At 44.5% G+C, this 20,750-nt stretch overlaps 1 pseudogene; it reads right to left on the minus strand.

Moving 5' to 3' along the window:
- Positions 1–14,272: 14,272 nt before the first annotated feature.
- Positions 14,273–14,390, minus strand: LOC126102399 (5S ribosomal RNA; annotated as a pseudogene).
- Positions 14,391–20,750: the final 6,360 nt, after the last annotated feature.

The following is a 20,750-nucleotide window of genomic DNA, read 5'->3' on the forward strand; positions in this document are numbered from 1 at the left end:
TTCGGGCATGGGTGTGTGTGTTTGTCCTTAGGATAATTTAGGTTAAGTAGTGTGTAAGCTTAGGGACTGATGACCTTAGCAGATAAGTCCCATAAGATTTCACACACTTTTTTTTAGACGTTTTTACGTGTTCACTTTGCGCTCTGAACTAAAAAGAGCGACGTGAAGCGATCGACAGGCACACTAAAGACACTGCGCAACACACCTGTGCGAAGTTCCATCGGATTTTCACAGTAGCTTCAATTTCGCGCCCAATTTGACTTACCTTTCTGAATACGCATCGTGCATACTACACGCGCAAACTATGTCGACACTCGGCGCGGTGGCTGATGGGAGCGACTGCAAATGGGAAATGCCTTCATCTTCGTTCTCACCAGACACTGCTCCGAGTATCAACTTACACTGCAGGTGCAGAACACACACACACACACACACACACACACATATATATATATATATATATATAGGGTGGTACATTGATCGTGACTGGGCCAAATATCTCACGAAATAAGCGTCAAACGAAAAAACTACATAGAACGAAACTTGTCTGCCTTGAAGGGAGAATCCAGATGGCGCTATGGTTGGCCCGCTAGATGGCGCTATCATAGGCCAAACGGACATCAACTGCGTTTTTTTTTAAATCGGGAAATATGAATTTTTAGTTGGACCACTTTTCTCGCTTTGTGATAGATGGCGCTGTAATAGTCACAAACGTATGGCTCACAATTTTAGACGAATAGTTGGTAATAGGTAGGTTTTTTAAATTAAAATACAGAACGTAGGTACGTTTGAACATTTTATTTCGGTTGCTCCAATGTGATACATGTACCTTTGTGAACTTATAATTTCTGAGAACGTATGCTGTTAGAGCGTGATTACCTGTAAGTACCACATTAATGCAATAAATGCTCAGAATGATGCCCGTCAACCTCAATGCATTTGGCAATACGTGACGACATTCCTCTCAACAGCGAGTAGTTCGCCTTCCGTAATGTTCGCACATGCATTGACAATGCGCTGACGCATATTGTCAGGCGTTGTCGGTGGATCACGATAGCAAATATCGTTCAACTTTTCCCACAGAAAGAAATCTGGGGACGTCAGATCCGGTGAACGTGCGGGCCATGGTATGGTGCTTCGACGACCAATCCACCCGTCATGAAATGTGCTACTCAATACTGTTTCAACCGCACGCGAGCTATGTGCCGGACATCCATCATATTGGAAGTACATCGCCATTCTGTTATGTAGTGAAACACCTTGTAGTAACATCGTTAGAAGATTTCGTAGGAAATCAGCATACATTGCACCATTGAGATTGCCGTCGATAAAATGAGGCCAATTATCCTTCCTCCCATAATGCCGCACCATACATTAACCCGGCAAGGTCACTGATGTTCCACTTGTCGCAGCCATCATGGATTTTCAGTTGCCCAATAGTGCATATTATGCCGGTTTACGGTACCGCTGTTGGTGAATGACGTCTCCTCGCTAAATAGAACGCGTGCAAAAAATCTGTCATCGTCCCATAATTTCTCTTGTGCCCAGTGACAGAACTGTACACGATGTTCAAAGTCGTCGCCATGCAATTCCCGGTGCATAGAAATATGGTACGGGTGCAATCGATGTTGATGTCGCATTTTCAACACCGAATTTTTGAGATTCCCGATTTTCAGGCAATTTGTCTTCTACTGATGTGCGGATTATCCGCGACAGCAGCTAAAACACCTACTTGGGCATTATCATTTGTTGCAGGTCGTGGTTGACGTTTCACATGTGGCTGAAAACTTCCTGTTTCCTTAAATAACCTAGCTATCCGGCGAACGGTCCGGACACTTGGATGATGTCGTCCAGGATACCGAGCAGCATACATAGCACACGCCCGTTAGGCATTTTGATCACAACAGCCATACATCAACACGATATTGACCTTTTCCGCAATTGGTAAACGGTCCATTTTAACACGGGTAATGTATCACGAAGTAAATACCGTCCGAACTGGCGGAATGTTACGTGATACCACGTACCTATACGTTTGTGACTATTACAGCGCCACCTATCACAAAGCGAAAAAAGTGGTCAAACTAAAACATTCATATTTCTTTACGTACTACACGAATATGTAATTAAAAATGGGGGTTCCTATTTTAAAAACGCAGTTGATATCCGTTTGACCTATGGCAGTGCCATCTAGCGGGCCAACCATAGCGCCATCTGGTTTCCCCCTTCAAGCTAGACAAGTTTCGTTCTTTGCAGTTTTTTCGTTTGACGCTTATTTCGTGAGAAATTTGGCCCGGTCACGATCAATGGACCACCCTATACACCGTGATTCAAAAGTAATTATACACACTTTGTGTGTGTAATGTATGCATTGAAAGGAGCGTAAAATGTGTATACCTGCTTAGTTGTGTGGTAATGTGGTCACCTCCCATGCAAGCGGGCACGGATTCGATTCCCGGCCGGGTTGGAGATTTTCTCCGCTCGTGGAGTGCGTGTTGTGTTGTCCTCATCATTATTTCAACCTCATCACCGGAGCGCAAGTCGCCCAATGTGGCTTCGACTGAAATAAGACCTGCACTTGGTGGTCGAACTTCCCAGAATGGGGCCTCCCGGCCAACGATGACATACGCTCATTTCATTTCATTTCATTAGAGTAAAATCTTTAATAAAGTTTAGTCTGAAACCGCTTTACTTCCGACTTACGATGCATAATGTCATTTGTGGTCTCCATTACAGCATTGGCCAGTACAGACTTTTGGAGTGTCGTTTCCGCCTGCATATCGACAGATGCTTTGTCGACGGCAACCCTGCACGCTTCCGTCGGGAAGCAGGGGAGTATCTTAAAGTTGCTTATACCTTGGTAAGTGAATAGTTTGTGCAGGACCAGTTGCTTTCCCCGCCAGATCTCTGGACCTTTATCCATGTACTTCTACCTATAGGCCTTTCTCTGGCAACTCGTGTGTGGTGCTGTAGCTGAGTATGTATCAGCAGCGAACTCTAAACAGCTGTGCAGCTGCTTAGAATGGCGTGAATCGAGCCTGCAGCATTCTGAGAGCGCTAAGAAGTCGAGTACGTCACTGTCTTTGTCTACATGGACATTTTGACCTTGTCCTTGGGTAAACGTACAGTACTCACTTGAACTGCATTTCGGATCTCTTCGTGCAGTAGCCTTCTGAGAACAATTAATATTGTGTTGTTTGCTTTGTCTGCACGACTGTTACGGCCTCATGGTCGAATCCTGCCTCGGCATGGATGTGTGTGATGTCCTTAGGTTAGTTATGTTTAAGTAGTTCTAAGTCCTAGGGGACTGATGACCTCAGATGTTAAGTTCAAGAATGGCTCTGAGCACTATGGGACTTAACATCTGGGGTCATCAGTCCCCTAGAACTTAGAACTACTTAAACCTTACTAACCTAAGGACATCACACAGATCCATGCCCGACGCAGGATTCGAACCTGCGACCGTAATCGTTGCGCGATTCCGGACTGAAGCGCCTAGAACCGCTCGGTCACAGCTGCCGGCTCAGATGTTAAGTCCCACAGTGCTCAGAGCCATTTGAACCATTTTTTGTTTGCATTGTGCTTCTGATCCCTACCTACTGTATAACTCCGAAATAAAGAAATTTCATTCAAAAATTTCTATAACTTTTTGCCCTTATTTTGATGCGTACAATACACCTACGAAGTGTAAGCCGTTACTTTTGAATCACCCTGTGTACACAGGGTGAATCACCTAAAACTAGTACATCAAATTTTGTGGAAATGGAAAGCGCCACTGTTGCGCAGTTTTCACGGAATGGACAGGTAGTAAGACGCTCGCATTGTTCTCCAGTACACAGATTGTAATACTACTTAGAAAGAGTATTGTTTGTGCTGACATACACTTTTTTAAATGGAACAATGTCTATTGACATTAACAAACTACAAGTAGATTGTTCAAATGGCTCTGAGCACTATGGGGCTCAACTTCTGAGGTCATCAGTCCCCTAGAACTTAGAACTACTTAAACCTAACTAACCTAAGGACATCACACACATCCATGCCCGAGGCAGGACTCGAACCTGCGACCGTAGTGGTCTCGCGGTTCCACACTGTAGCGCCTAGAACCGCTCGACCACTACGGCCGGAAAACTACGAGTAGAGAAAATTAGAACGTCAGTGGTGTTTGTTGTAGGATTGTAGTGCGAGTCGTTTACGAGATGCCGTATTTTGAAAAGTTCCCACGTTATCTGTGGCAGTGTACACTAAAGAACAACACAAGTACCGGTACATACACTAGTTACGTTGATTCTTACCATACCATCACAGATTGTGTTCAAAATGACCACTGGCAGCGGCAGTACACACATTCAGTCTGGTATGGAACGACTGCTGTTGACGTGCTGGCATTTTACCGTTGTTCGAACAGTGTATAGTAATACGTTGTTGCGTATCATCGGGTATTGTTGGTATGTACTTGTAGACAGCGTCTTTCAGCTTTCCCCACAGAAAAAAGTCTACAGGCGTCAAATCCGGGGAACGTGCCGGCAAGGTACAGGATCTCTGCGTACACTACAACGATTTGGACACAATTCGTGAAGATTTGCTGTAGTACTTCGTGCACTATGGGTTGGACAGTTGTCATGTTGGTACCACAAGTTGCTTCTAGTCTATAGAGGATCGTCTTCTGGCATCCGTGGAAGATGGTCTGTTAGCAGACTACGAGACTTGTGCGCGTCAGTTTTTCCGTCTATAAAAAACGGGGCTGCGAGCTGATGGTTCACTATCCCACACAGCACACTTACACTGCATCGACGCTGCCGTTCCATCTGTTGATGCCAACGGAGATTGTCAGCAGACCAACAATGCCTGTTTCGGCTGTTTACCTGCCCATGATTCGTAAATGATGCTTCATCACTAAACACGATACATGACACACTGGAATATCCAGCTTAATGCCCATGCATAGAAGTTAATATGATTCTTGTAATCATTTTCATGCAGTTTTGACGGAGTAAGATGTGATACGGATGGAATCCATGTCGATGGAGAATGCGTGAGACACCAGCCTGATTCATGCCATTTCCTCGAGCGATTGCGCGGGAGCCAACGGGCGGATCAGCTGCGACAGCACAAAGGACTTTAATTACCCCTTCCTCTGCAGTCACGTGTTTCCTTCTGTTACGTTGTCTAGCCGCTACACTACCACTTTCACGTAACTGGTTGGAGAGGTTGATAAATAATTCCGAGAAGGCTGACGCCTGTTGGGATATCTTGCACATATACCGTACAACGATAAACTGCTTTATTCCTTGCTCTCCATACGCCAAGAGAATTCCGGATTTCTGTTTATTGGGAAATGCCACCACCCTCTCACGAACTACTGCTTGGACTGTCGCACACAAAGTGACTAGCAAATTGCAATGCACTCGAGGCGCACACAATCAGACTGTAAGCGAACGTAACAACAACGTACCTAGCAACTACGCGGCTTGAACAGCGCAAACAAGTGTCGCTGTAGAAACATTCCAAAACACGGTATCTCGCAAGCGAGTCGCACTAGACTCCTGCAACATATACCACTGACATTCTAATTTAGCCTAATTTTAGTTTGTTACTGTCAATAGGCATAGTTGCATTTTAAAAAGTGTCTGTTTGCACGAAAAATACTCTTTGTAAGTGTTATTACAATTCATGAATTGGCTAACAATAAGAGTCTCTGACTACCAATCCATTCTGTGAAAAACACACGTGAGCAGCACTTTTCATTTCCGCAATATCTGAGGTGCAAGTTTTAGATGATTCACCCAGTATATAGGTTTCAGGTTACATCAGTGATATCATACTGCTCTGTATGCTGTTGTATCTAAAATGTTACGAAGACGTCGCAGCTAGGAGGAACGTACATCGTCTACTTCCTGCGTTGCACACCGCGATCAAAGAACGTACAAGCAACATAGCAGAACGGTGTGAAATTTAAAATTTTCCCGGTGAAATAGATGTTCGAAGAGATTTCGGGATGCCGCGCGGGATTAGCCGAGCGGTCTCAGGCGCTAGCGTCATGGACTGTGCAGCTGGTCCCGGCGGATGTTCGAGTCCTCCCTCGGGCATGGGTGTGTGTGTTTGTCCTTAGGATAATTTATGTTAAGTTGTGTGTAGGCTTAGGGACTGATGACCTTGGCAGTTAAGTCGCATAAGATTTCACACACTTTTTTTTTTAAGATTTCTGGATGGTGGCCGATCGTCGACAACCATAATATTTTGATCAGACTGACGGTGTCGCCATGGGCAGTCCCTTATCTCCTGGTGGCTAACTTTTTTATAATGGTTAATACAGTTTCTATACCATCATAGCTACATTCATCAGAACATTCGATTTACTATGGAATCAGAGAGAAATGATTGTGTCCCATCCCTGGATGTTTTGGTCAGAAGGAAGAGTGACGGCTGTTTACAGTATTCTGAATATCGTACGCTCACTCAAACAGAATAGTACTTACACTCTTCAAGTTACCCTCACCTATCCCAAACCACGAGTGTGCTTAAAACAATTGTGCATAGAGGCGACACAGTGTCCGATGCAGATAGTTTGGCTAATGAGCTTGCACGTTTATAGACAGTGTGCAGAGGCAATCGATACTCTGCCCGGCAAATTAACAGGGCAAATTAACAGCTAAAACCAAGACACGGGACGTGGATAAGGAGAAAAACGCCCCAGCAAGATCTCCAGCTTTTCTTCCTCTTGCTGGAAATATTTCCTTCAAAATAGCCAGAATCCTCTGTAATTTTCAAATGAAAATGAATTTCCGCCGACAGTCTAAGAAGTCGGACCTTTTGGGATCACTGAAAGATAATTTGTTATTGCGGAAGGCAAGAATTGCATATACAGCAGTATTAACACGCATAGTGGAAAAACGCTGTACAGAACGTAAAAGTTGCACTCGTCTTTTGCAACCCAGTAAGTCTGCAATTGCAAAACATGGTATCTCTAACGGAGCTTCAATGGACTACTAACTGACTAAACTTTCTATTCTGCCTTACGGCAGGTCTTGTCATGGGGCAAGCCTCGTCAGAGAGATCCACTGCAGGAGCGTCTAGGGAAGTGATTCCAGTGGTGGTTTTCCTTTGCTTTCCACTGATGATGAAATGATAATGAGGATAGCACAACGCACACTCCCTGAGCGGAGAAAATCTCCAACCTAGCCGGGAATCGAACACGGGTCCCTTGGCGTGACAGACCGCCGCGCTGACCACTCAGCTATCGGGGTGGACAATGGACTACGACAAAGCATTAATTTTTTCCACAATAACATCGTTTTGGGACTAAGTTCTAAAAGAATCCGTTGAAATACTCATCGCGGGATTTCCAAAGAACTGTGATAGCAGCTACTAGATGTATAATACTAGGAATCCCGTCATTTCCGAGATTTTCTCCAGGCGAAGACGCCAGACTACTCCGATGGCCTCGGCGAGCGGCAACGCCGAAGACAGCTGATTTTCGCATTTCCACCAGCGAGGGCGCTGCCGTCAGGAGGTGTGGTTCTTCTGTCACCGTGACTCTGACGCAGGCGCGCCAATACTATCAACGCGTTGTATAAGGCGGAGCGGAGAAGTCTTCGTCAGTCTCTGATCGCTCACGTCAAGATAACTGGAAGCTGGCCAGTCGAAATATCGAGGAGTGAAATCTACGACGACCGGCTTCAATCACGAAATCTCTTCGAACATAGCAGGATGGGGTCTGGCATCCTCTGTATTGCCAGCAACGCTCTAGCTTACATCGGATGTAAGTATCCGACACCTGTACGATTACTTCTAGACGCAATTACAGTTTTGAATTATAACTTGAGGAGACTGTACTAGACACCGGCGATAAAATCCGTCAGGGTTGGAGACCGCGTTACATTATACACCAAACATTCTGTTGCAAATGCAAAAGGGCTTCATCAAGTCACGTAATACAACTGGGGCTGTTCCATTGGGACTGATGCCACAACATTCAACCTCGTGAAATACTTAAAAAATAAATAAATAGGCGCTACTGTTGATGTTCCTCATATGTAAATAGTTCAGCATACGCAATATCATTTTTAAAGCTACATTCCATCTCGCCCATCGATTTCTCGGTCAGTTTTGACGTGATATCGATGTTCGCGAGCATATCAGTCTCAGAAACGATCACCATTTTAAAGAGAAAAGGAAGTAACATACCAATTAACTGAATTCGTTAAGTCCATTAATGCGAACAGGGATATCATTTGGTAACTGATGCTGTCAAACAAAAATTAATCCTATGGAAAAATCGGCTTCAAGTACATGATGTGGAATATTTGCTGAAATTCAAGGCATTCGTTTCTGTATTAGGCATGACTGATTACGTTTCAGTAATTGAAACGTTTCGTCGTGACTTCTCAAAGAAATATTTGGGGTTTTCACCGCTGAAGTCTGATATCGATTTATATGTCACACCGTTCGCGGTCCGTCCAGTCCGGAAATTTGCAAGACTTTTGTTAAACTTTACCCCAAGAGCAATGTGCTCGACTGCATAGACCAATGTTTGGCTCAACATGTGAGTCCAAACACTATTTCAGATTATGAAATTGCCAAAGTCCACCAACATTCGGATTTAAGAGATTTTAACGTCTGTAGCTCCATGTGTTTGTTTGTATCACCAACCATAGTTCCAGATACACTGAACACCCAAAACATTATTACCACTGCCAACCGCGACTTTGAAAGCCGTCTGGTGGTTTTCTCGGGCACGAGACGAGGTAACGAAAGTATGTAAGTTCACCAGACACGGCTGGGGGATCAACCTAGCGAACATATGGGCAGCAAATGGGAAACCCATTGCCATAAGTGACTCTGACAAAAGGTAGGTTATTATTACGCAGAGCGTGTGAAAGAGTGTTTCGAAAACGGCGGGGGATCAACCTAGCGAACATATGGGCAGCAAATGGGAAACCCATTGCGATAAGTGACTCTGACAAAAGGTAGATTATTATTACGCAGAGCGTGTGAAAGAGTGTCTCGAAAACGGCGAAGATCGTTGAATGTTCACGTGCTACTGTCGTGAGCGGATAGAAACTACCACTAGGCGCTGGATGGTTAGACGTCCACGATTATTCACAAAACTTTGGGTTCATAGGCTTGAATCCTACGTAAAGTAGGATAGGTGGTGATCTGTAGCATCTCTGTCAAAAAAGCACATTGCTGGTGCAGCCACAAATGTTTCGGAGCACACCATTCATCATACATTTTCGAACATGGAGCTCCACAACAGACCGCCTCTACGTTGTCACATATTGACCCAATGACATCGTCAATTACGACGGCAGTGAGCATGGGACTATCGGGATTCAATCGGCGATCAACGGAAACGTGTCAGCTCTTCGGGTGAATCACATTTTTGCTACACTAGGCAGACGGTAGTCTCCACAAGCTGTAACCTCCCCCTCACTTATCGACCTTAATGACCGTAAAAAATGAAACCGCGTGTACCTAATGGGAATTTTGGAAAAGCAATCGTCACCGAAGTTAATCTGTCGGTAAAGAGGGAGGAAAGAGTTACATCTAAATGAAAGGAAAAGTGCTAATGGAACTGGTGGAAATTAATTTTGAAAAGGGGTAAAGTTAATAAAGAAAGTAAATGTGTGGCTGTTACGTTAACAATTAACTAGCGGTAATTAGATATTTGAGATTTGGGGGAAATTACGGTCGCCAGTCCTAAGGACAATTACTATATTAATTGAAAAAGAAAGGTTATTACACATATAATTAGCACTAGAAGTGTGGCAACTGAAGGTTGACACGTGTAGTGTAAAAACTGAAAGTTTGTCAGAAGCAATAAATTTCGCTACGCTCTGACTTAATTTAGCAAAAGAATTAATAAAACAGGAAGATCGAAAGTTAATTTAGTGACTGAAGTTAATAGTGAGCTTTCTTTCTGAAGCACATCGAAATTCAGTCAAATACGGTTAGTCTTGGGCTACCTCAACAATCATTTCAAAAGCTACTTGAATCTACGCAATTTAGAAATAAGGGATTTAACTTTGAACTTCAATTAAATGATTCTGAACAATAGTAAAATTTAGTACGTACCAAGCTGAGCTGCAGTCACAGGTAAGCTAAAATACGGTAACAAAGCTCGCACTCTTAATTCGTGCTTGTGTAATCTAAATATTGTAGCCAGCTATGAATGCCTTAACTGAGCTTTGAAATTAAAGCAGTGAAAACGAATTAGCTATATTACTTTAATGCTGGCGTTTGAATTTCAACGACACTCGGGTTCATTTCGGAAAAGGAAGGGACTCTGCTTGGTAATGCAATTGGGACAATGAGCAACAAACGTTCATGCTAAGTTGCTGTAATTATAGTGACGAAAATGGAACAGTTTGAAAAGCTGAGGTCTGCCATACAGTTCTAAGACTTTACGTGCTTCCAGTCTTCCTTGTTGGTTGACTGAAGGTTTGAAGCCGTCGATCGAGGAGGTGGCGACAGTCACTCATTGCCGGCCGTCGCTGTTGCAGAAGCTGGATGTCGGCGCGCCTTCCTCTCGACACGGTCACCAGGCGAAACGGGCTCTTGACGTGCGCCAGCTAATGCTTCCCGTCCGCGACACCGTGTCAGAAACTATCATCGCAAGTCGAGCGCAATTACATGCTGCCAAACCCCGAAAGCGCGGCAACTCGCGGGAGCGTCACACAACACACCTGCTCCACTCACTACTCCAGCCAGACTCTGCCCGCGCTCCATGCGACAGAGTTAACACTACCAAAGATCCTACACACTTTGATTCTTCACACGACCTATCGATGTAATCGTTCGATAGCGTACTTTTCCCTAAGCAAGACCCAGCGTAAAAATACAAATAATATTCACGAAACAAACCAATTATACATCGACATAAATGTATAAATCTATATATACAAACAGTAAAACAATTACAATATACAAAGAGACAGAAATGTCATATCTTGAGGTCACAAAGCAAGGAAAAAAAATAATAGTACAATAGATGGAAATAGGAGGATATGCATTTCCGGCGTTACAAAGCGCCGCCACGACATGAACCGCGGCTCGAAACGTTCAGTGCACCAGGAAAGCAGGTTGGTGAGAGACATTCTCCTGCGCTTGTATCGTACTTGTGGTAGCAATCGAAGACACGCTGAAAGCTGCAGCCCTTCATGCCCGAAGTCTTCTCCGACGGCGATGCCCTGTTTCAGCAGTATAATTATCCACGTCTCGGAGCCAGATCCGTGCTACAGTGGTTTAAGGAGCATTATTGTGAACTCACGTTGATGCCTCGGCAACCAAAATTCGCCTGATATAAATCCAATCGACCCATTCTGGATCGTTTTTGGAATCAGTCACTGGGTACCTGGTACGCAAATCAGCGGCTCGTTTTTTACGCGTATTACGTGGCCTGGCATAGAAATCTAATGCCAGATACCTCCGCAAACCTACCAACAAACTGTCAGATCCCTCTTACACAGAATCAGTGATGTATTTCTCACCAAAGATGGACAAACAAGCTATCAGCCAGGTGGCCATAGCGTTTAGGTTCATGTTTGTATATTATATATTCTAAAGCAAAAATTGTATAAATTTGTAAACAACACAACTTAATGTTTAATGCTTATTTGTAAAGCTTTCTGTAGTTCTGCTCAGTGCATTAACGCTATACAATAACTTACTGAATTAAGTGATAAAGTTGTTGTTTTCGAAGAAAAAACACTAGTGATATAATCCTGCTTGTATAAGTATGGTGCGATATTCGCCTCTTAGAAGTAGTCGCAATGTGTTAGAAATATGTCTTCCTAAGTTTCTAGTGTGTGTAGCCTTCGTAGTATAGCCGTCTCACTCGCACACCTGCTTGCATTAGTGTAGTGGTGGGGAAGCTGGAGCACTGAGCACACTCGTCTACGACTGCACTTTCGGAGCGCAAATCGTGGCGAGGCCTCTTCTACATCTTCATGGTGAGTATGGTGTGGACACTCCCATCTCCAAAGACGACAATACCCGTGTTCACAGGGCTGCACACGTATGTCCATGGGTGGAAGTACACTTGGGCACCCTATCGCATCTCTACTGACCCCCTAAATCAACCTGTGCCACAGAGAGTATCTGTCATGAAGTGCCTGAAGTTTATTCGCAGTTGACAATACTACCAATTATGAACTGTATATGGGAGTGACGACTTGAACCCCAATTTCCCGCTTTACACAAGCGATCGCCTCAACCACTTCAGCTATCCATGCACGACTGACGTCCAAACCTAAACTTCCATATGTCATCGCTCTAGCATCACAGCTTGTACACACGTTACGTATTTTCCTTTCACGGGAGGATATTTTAACTGAAAGTCGGTGCCCGCTATCAGCGCATACAAATGGTTCAAATGGCTCTGAGGACTATGGGACTTAACAACATCTATGGTCATCAGTCCCCTAGAACTTAGAACTACTTAAACCTAACTAACCTAAGGACATGACACACATCCATGCCCGAGGCAGGATTCGAACCTGCGAAGGTAGCAGGCGCGCGGCTCCGGACTGAGCGCCTAGAACCGCTAGACCACCGCGGCCGGCTCAGCGGATACATGAACGAAGCAATTTTCCTTCGGACAGGTATGCATGTCTGAAGGAACATTCCATCTTTCTTCTTAATGGCACAGGCACTGCGATATCCAAATAGCCTGGCACTATTTGTACCAATACATTAAATGTATTCGCAATTGCGAATATATGCATCCGTCAGCTATAGAATGGACTGACGACTTGCATGTGTGTCAAAAGGAATTCTGAAATGTATCCAGAATAACACAAGCAGGGCAGTACCGCATTTATCTGCCGACACTGGGCAAGCGACTTTCAAGTAGAATATCTCACCTGTACCACAAATGCAGGAATAGGCCTACACACAATGGTTGTAGGGGTACAGGTTTTGGACGTATGGTTGACGATGTCTGGAAGCTTGGATCTGTCTTTCAGTCGTGCACAGATAGCTAAATCTTGAGGCGATCGCTGGCGACAAGCGAGAAATCCCGGTTCGAGTTCCGGTTAGGCACAAATTTTCATTGTGATCATTCCATTATACAGCTGACGGTTGTCCATATTCGCAATTTGTTGCAATTTTTTTCATAACGGCTGTAGTCGCCGCTATGCCTGACATGCTTGCATGTCCAAAGGCACTTTGGATCGTGTTCAGAATAACACAGGACCTGAAAGTATTTGTAACAGCGGGTGAAATGAAACAGTCAACACTGAAAGTCTCCTATTGGTTTTCTCCAACTTCGTCGATGTACAAAACTGGTACGATCTCGTTGATAACCCCCTGAAAATATTCCCCTTTCGTACGAACTTTTGACTCATGAATCAGTACTAATGAGATGTGACTTCTATGTATGACATATTCAGAAGCAGAAATGATTTTCATAGCAGAACAATAACCACAAGCCATCTTGAACATGTTTTTAAGTCGTGTGTGATTACAGTCAATACAGCGAAACCTATTAACACAACATGAAAATACATTGTATCCCCTGTTACAGAGAGAGTGTTTTCAATGGAAATACCGGCTGCACGTTGAGCGTGTCTGCTCCGCCACAAGCTGTGTAGGAACATCCACTGTCCTCGGCATATGCAACAGTGTGGTGTGGTTTCACAAGCTCCTTTACTCTCGGTCCGTTTTTCTTCTAGGAGATTGCGGCTCGCGGGCCTGTTAGGTATACAGTGCCATCTGCGCTTTATAAAGACCTCCTTGTGCAACGCGTTACTCCATCTATGCAAGAACGCAACTGTGTCCAAGACACTGTTTTGCATCAAGATGGGGCGGCACCACATGTCCCTTGCCAGCTGAAACATTTGCTTCGATAAATCTTCGCTAACGACCGCTTCATCTCTAGGCAATTTCCAGACGTGTGCTTTCGTTGAGGGGTATCTGAAAGATAGTGTGTATCAATGATGTATCCGGACTCTTCCTAACAATAGCATACGAGGACATATCGTTTTAATCACACCAGATAGGCTGCGAGAAACTGTTGAGGATGCCATGTTATAGATGCACCATGCTGCTGAGTCGGGAGATATAAAAGCACTCCGTCTTGAAGCCACGAGTGGCCTACCGGGACCATCCGACCGCCGTGTCATCCTCAGTGGAGGATGCGGAGAGGAGGGGCGTGGGGTCAGCACATCGCTCTCCTGGTCGTTATGATGGTATTCTTGACCGAAGCCGTTACTATTCGGTCGAGTAGCTCCTCAACTGGCATCACGTGGCTGAGTGCACCCCGAAAAAATGGCAACAGCGCATGGCGGCCTGGATGGTCACCCATCCAAGTGCCGACCACGCCCGACAGCGCTTAACTTCGGTGATCGCACGGGAACCGGTGTACCCACGGCGGCAAGGCCGTTGCCATGAGTCAGGAGATATACTGAACACATATTGTAGCTTGTAACTATACTAAAATATACGTGCCACAAGGATCATTATCATGTATTTGATAGTTCCACTCCTTTTTATGGACCCAAACCACATTATGATTGCTTATAGCGCCGTATTTTCGCCTGGTGGCAGAAAGAGGAAATATTATTTCTTGAGCACACTCCTCGGGCTCACCAGCTAACCATTTCAGACAATGTGCTTCTGCTTGATCTCACCTGGGATTTTCTCATTTTGTGGCATACACACGGTAGCTACATCTGAAGCCACGCATTATGTATGCAGTAGATGCCACACTTTAGCGGCTGCAGCTTCATCCACTTCATATCTTTCGAATCTTAGCAGTTAGAGGGCAAACGTAGGAGCCAATTTTGTATGCAGTGCACGGTTGTCTTTCTTTTCCCATTGTGATTGAATTTGTCTCCTTAAAGTATGTTTTGCACATGGATTAGGTAAACAAAACAGTTCTGTTCAAATTTATGCTCTGTACATTGCGATAGTAATTAAACTTATATATTTGTTTCCATGATTATTGTGGTGGCTGTTTTTGAAACCACTGTGGCTCTAAGGGCAACATGAGTATCTGTGACAGGACGTTGCACTTTCAGTTCCACACGATGTACTCTCGCAGAATAAAGGAAGAGGAAATTCCGGCATGCTTTTTGGAAGGGATTTCTTCTCATGCCGATTAAGGCTGGCAGAAGAGAGAGTGGAGATGATGTGTTAGCTGAAAACAGTAATCTCGAATTTCGAACGAAAAAATCAGTGTTGTCTTGCATCACTTCAGAGTGTGAGAGCAAAGAACCATCTCCAAAAGAAAAAAAAATGTAAAACGGTTGTTCTAGTTGAAAACCATACAAAATAAACAAAGCATCTACCAATATATGACACGTACGGCACTGTTAGCACTGTATCACAAAGAAGGGACCTCACGGAAGCAGCTGGAAGTATGCTTTCTCTCAAGTAGCCGAACTGCGGAGAGCAGCTCCGTTTTGCTTTACCATCGAAAATAACGACATTTCATGCGCAGTGACTCCATTTGAAACAACCCCGTATGTGACCATTTAAAGGATGTAACACTTGACTTTCACGTTGTCCTGTCTCAATGTATGTCTAATAACCCAACAAAAACAAGACAGTTCCAAGAAATTTAATTTTTAGTACTTCGAGTCTGAAAGAGTTAATGGACATATCTACGGTGTCTCAGCATTCTGCGATATATTTAGCCTCCAATTCAGCAGTCGGAACACCGTCAGTTTAATTACAACCACCCGGTATGAAGGGGTACAGACTACCTTTTTTCATGTACCATTGGGGACATGACTTTTGCAACCTGGGCAGCAAAATAACTGATGATGGCCGAAGTAGAAAGGATATAAAGTGTAGAATGGCAATGCCAAGAAAAGAATTTCTCAAGAAGAGAACTTTGTGAACATAGATTATAGATTTAAGTGTCAGGAAGTCATTCTTAAAAATATTTGTTTGGAGCATAGCCATGTATGGAAGTGAAACATGGACGATAAACGGTTTACGTAAAAAGAAAATGAAAGCTTTCCAAATGTGGGGCTACAGAATAATGCTCAAGATTAGATGGGTCTACATCTACATCGATACACCGCAAGCCACCGCACGGTGCGTGGCGGAGGGTACCTGTACCACTACGTGTCATTTCCTTTCCTGTTGCATTTGCAAATTGAGCGAGGGAAATCGACTGTCTGTATGCATCCGTTCGAGCCCTAATTTCTAGTATCTTTGTGCTCATTACGCGCATTATATGCTGGCGTCAGTAGAATCATTCGGCAATAAGCTTCAAAAGCCGATTCTCTAAATTTCCTCAATAGTGTTTCTCGAAAAGAACGCCCCCTTCCCTCCAGGGATTCCCACTGGAGTTCCCGAAGCATCTCCATAAGACTTACGTTTTGTTCTAACCTACAAATGTAGTAGCCCGCCTCTGTGTTGCTTCGATGTCTTCCTTCAATCCGACCTGGTACGGATCCCAAACCCTCGAGCAGTACTCAAATCACGCCGTGTCCTATGTGCGGTCTCCTTTACAGATGAACTACTCTTTCCAAAAATTCTCCCAATAAACCGAAGTAGACCATTCGTCTTCCCTACCATAGTTCCGACATGCTAGTTCCACCTCATATCACTAGTTAATAAGGAAGTACTGGATAGAACTGGGGAGAGCAGAAATTTGTGGCACAACTTGACCAGAAGTAGGGATCGGTTGACCGGGCACATTCTGAAACACCATGGGGTCACCAGTTTAGTATTGGAGGAAGCGTGGGGTGTAAAAATCGTTGAGGGAGACCAAGAGATGAATAGAGTAAGCAGATTCAGAACGATGTAGGTTGGTGTAGTTATTTGGAGATGAAGAGGTTCACAATGGATAGAATAGCCTCGAGAGCTGCATTATCCAGTCTCTGGACTGAAGACCGCAACAACAACAACCATTGGGGAATGGGAAAAGAAGGGAGGAGGGAGAAGCAATGATACTGGTACACATGTACCCTCCATCACACACCGTTCAGTGGCTTGTAGAGTACTGATGGAGATGCAAAAGTAGGAAGAATGTATGGGAAGCGTCTCTGCGTTCTCTTCGGGTCAATGAAACGTTCTCGCACGCCCACTGAAGAGGAGGCCTCTTCAGAAGCTGTGAGCCTGTGACCCGATTACCGCAGCACTCGGCGCACGGAAATTAAAAACATACTCATAAGTCAATCAAGGGAAAGCCGCAAGGGCTGCACTTTCATTCCGGGCCGCAGTCAGACGCGCTTCTGAGGCGCCGGCGAGCCGGAAGTACCGCCCGCCACTCACCCCCTACCCCCACTCCCACCCCCAACAACCCCATCTCTTGCGGCCGCCGCGGCTGCGCGCTTCTTGCCTCGAATTAATTACGCAGAGATGGCGGCCTGCGAGCGAGAGAGCGCCAGCCGACAGGGAAATTCAATTTCCAGCAGAACCGCTACGCCGCGCCGCGCCAGCAAGTAGGCGGGTCGCTGCCGCTGCTTCTGCTCTGCCTACTGCCACCCCACCCTATCTTAGCCTGGTCTAGCCTAGCCACCAGCTGCCCCCCCCCCCCCCTCGTGTCTGGATGGGAGCCCCCCCCCCCTCTTTCTTCACGGCGCTGCCTCTGTTAGGGGTATTATCTCGGCGTCTCCTCGGCAGTGCAGTGAGCACCACAGCACGCGTGCTTGCTCCCTTTCGTGCTAAGCCTTCCGCATTCGCGCGCGATTCCGACGCCTTGGAGGCGACGACGGTGCACTTCCTGTTGGGAGCATAGAAGTGCTGTAACTACGGACAGTGTGAAATACAAAAGGTAGTTCTCTTTCTCTCTCCCACCCTCGCTTCCCGGGGTATTTGGGTGAGACAGAGACAAAGGAAGTGGAGAAAAATGAGAGAGTGAGGGGATGAAGGAGACAATACACGACAACAAGTAGATGTTTACTGGTGTAGGAGTGCTGCTGCGATATAGCGGCAGCCCTGCTTCACTCGTACGCTGCTCTACCATCCGCACGATAATAGCGAGCGTCGAGTGAAGGAGGGACCCTAGGGCGAGAGACCAGTAAAGAGCCTTCCATCGTAACTGGAGAAAGAAAAAATTGCACACACTACAGGAGTGTTTCTCATACTTTACTCTATTCGCCCTCTGAGAGGCAGCACACAGAAACTATGTGTCAAAATAAGTCGTGGTGAGCACTTGTTAGCACCTTCACATGAGCACTAGAGAAGTTTCGTTACATTTCAGTTACGTGATAAATAATACAAATTTAAAAGTTGTTGATTCCACTAGATACCAAATGACTGCGGTTGTGAAAAACTTAAATTAGAACCATCTCAAAGAAAATGTTGTATGGAAGAGTAACCAAATGCTGCTTTTTATTGATATAACACTTAAAAGGTGAGACAAAACTAATAAAGATGGAGCCTATACTACGCTTGTTGGTCTTCTTTTGGAGTTTTGCTGCACAGTGTGGGTTACTTACAAGACAGAACTGTACTGTAACTACAGCATAGTGATACATACTTCACATACGAGGAGATATGCTACGGGCAGGAGTGAGACAGCTTTTGGAAAGTAGTTAAAATAAATCAAATGTTCAAATGTATGTGAAATATTATGGGACTTAACTGCTAAGGTCATCAGTCTCTAAGCTTACACACTACTTAACCTAAATTATCCTAATGACAAACGCACACACCCATGCCCGAGGGAGGACTCGAACCTCCCCTGGGACCAGCCGCACAGACCATGACTGCAGTGCCCAAGACCGCTCGGCTAATCCCGCGCTGCTAAAATAAGTCATAATTCCTTTTATTTACATATAAATTATCCATTTTTGGACCAGATATAAATTAGCAGTACTTCCCATTTCTAGAATTATTTTAACACCTTGTAGGGAAGCAGCATACTCATGCCTTATAAAATTAACATCAGTCTTTCCGTTGTGTGCCAGCCTAGTCCGCTGTAACTAGCTCTGACGTCATAAATGTTGCGCAATACTTTAAAAATCAAGTAAATAACCTGAAACGGTTCTAGAATGTCAGGAGTAATACTAAATTAATATGTGATGAATGTCAGTTCGATAACTTTAACCATTTTCGAAACTTGGACGTTTTTCTGTAAAAATCATTGGCGCAACAGAAAAGAGCTAGAAACTTAAAAGTTAATATTTAGATTCCTTTTTCATAATAATTTAGTAGAAGCAGTATTCTGGATCTCACAAATTAAAATTTTAGTTGAAATTCATGATTTTCTGGTTTTTGTCTTAAAAATTAAGGAAGCAAGAGAGATTATGTAGGCGAATAAATAAAGCTAGGATGTTTAAATTTAAGTAGAAGGGAGATCCGCTATAATCATAAAGATGTAAGAAGTTTCAACAGAACAACTATAAAACTATAGCTATAGCGTATCTCCAAAGAGCAAGTTCAGAGCTCGTCTACTGCATGTAGTGTAATTAAATTAATTCTCACGCCCAAAATATTTGATTTAGCCACGTCAGACTTTTATTACGATTACTTACCTGTGTGCTGATTGCACATTTAAATTGAGAGCTTCATCGGCCATCAGCAAAGGAAGCAATGATTTATTCGATAACCTAAAGTGGTGCATTACTAGCCCAGCGGCTAGTCGGGAGAGCAAATTTGATCAGGCGTTCCCTTAGCCGTCCGCACCGCGGCTTTATGTGTAAGAACGCTGAGCGAGAGAGGAAGGCCCCATTTCTCTCCAGACGCAGTGCCGGGAGTCGCGTCGCATCGGTATCATTGCTATAAACAGCTTCGGATGCCGTAATAAGTTACTCGGGATACGCGTAACCATGAAATCGTTTTCGAGTGAAGCGTTAATTCTGGGATGACTTTAATGATCTATCTTCAGTTTGCGTGGGTCGTATTTTCACGTGTCGCCGCGGGACAGACATTCTACCATTATTTAGCGTGGCGTTTGATGAACATTATCATCAAATTACGGCGAGCATTCACTTAAACATTTAAGTCGAACAGTTATAGTTGCATCAGCGCATTAGACTCTGCACTGCTCTGGTAGTTGGATTGTGTGGATCCTTTTTACTCAGAATATAGTGAACATTTTAGAGAGAATGGTTTTTGATTGTGAATCCCAGACAATCTCCTAATTCCTCAGAGCTATAAGCTGTAGCTATAAATGTATTTCTCAGATGAAGTGGCTTCACGTTTTGTTAATCACTTTCTGGTTGCCAATACTGTAGTTAGAGAGCCAGTGTTGAGAACGGCAAACGACAGCATTAAATAAATAGTAGGAACATTTTATAACCAACTACTCCACCCGCCGCCCCACAACCTTACTCTGAAGTGTCTAAACGAAAACAACTATCTTCCCATTATGAACATCGTTCGGAAACAGTGACACTCATGTAATAATATTAATTTCAGGATGTGTTCATGAGAGCACGACGGGACTTTGAGTCAAACCGTACAATGTGTAACCCGACAAGCTGATCAGGAAACCGGGCACACCAGAACAGCTTGAAGATGATATCAGCAGAGAGTCGGAACGTCGAGTGAGTAAGAAGATACTTAATAGGAACATGATGTATCCTAACACCCTAGATTCTACCAGCAAGCTATATATTTCCGCGTGGACATTCAAGGCAGTGGTGTAGTGCAGGTCGTTAACAGGACAGTGCGTTGTTGTTATGCAACTTGTGCCCACCTCACTGCAACTGCGAGGTGACAGCATCTCTGAGCGCCGAGTGTTGCTTGTGTGTGACTACAGGAAGGCCGGACAAGACCAGCCACGTAAGAGCAACGACTCTGCCAGATGGCGCTTAAGCTCACGACCATAATCTTGAATAATA

Source organism: Schistocerca cancellata, chromosome 9 (genome assembly GCF_023864275.1).
Source record: "Schistocerca cancellata isolate TAMUIC-IGC-003103 chromosome 9, iqSchCanc2.1, whole genome shotgun sequence".
NCBI classification, from domain to species: Eukaryota; Metazoa; Arthropoda; class Insecta; order Orthoptera; family Acrididae; genus Schistocerca; species Schistocerca cancellata.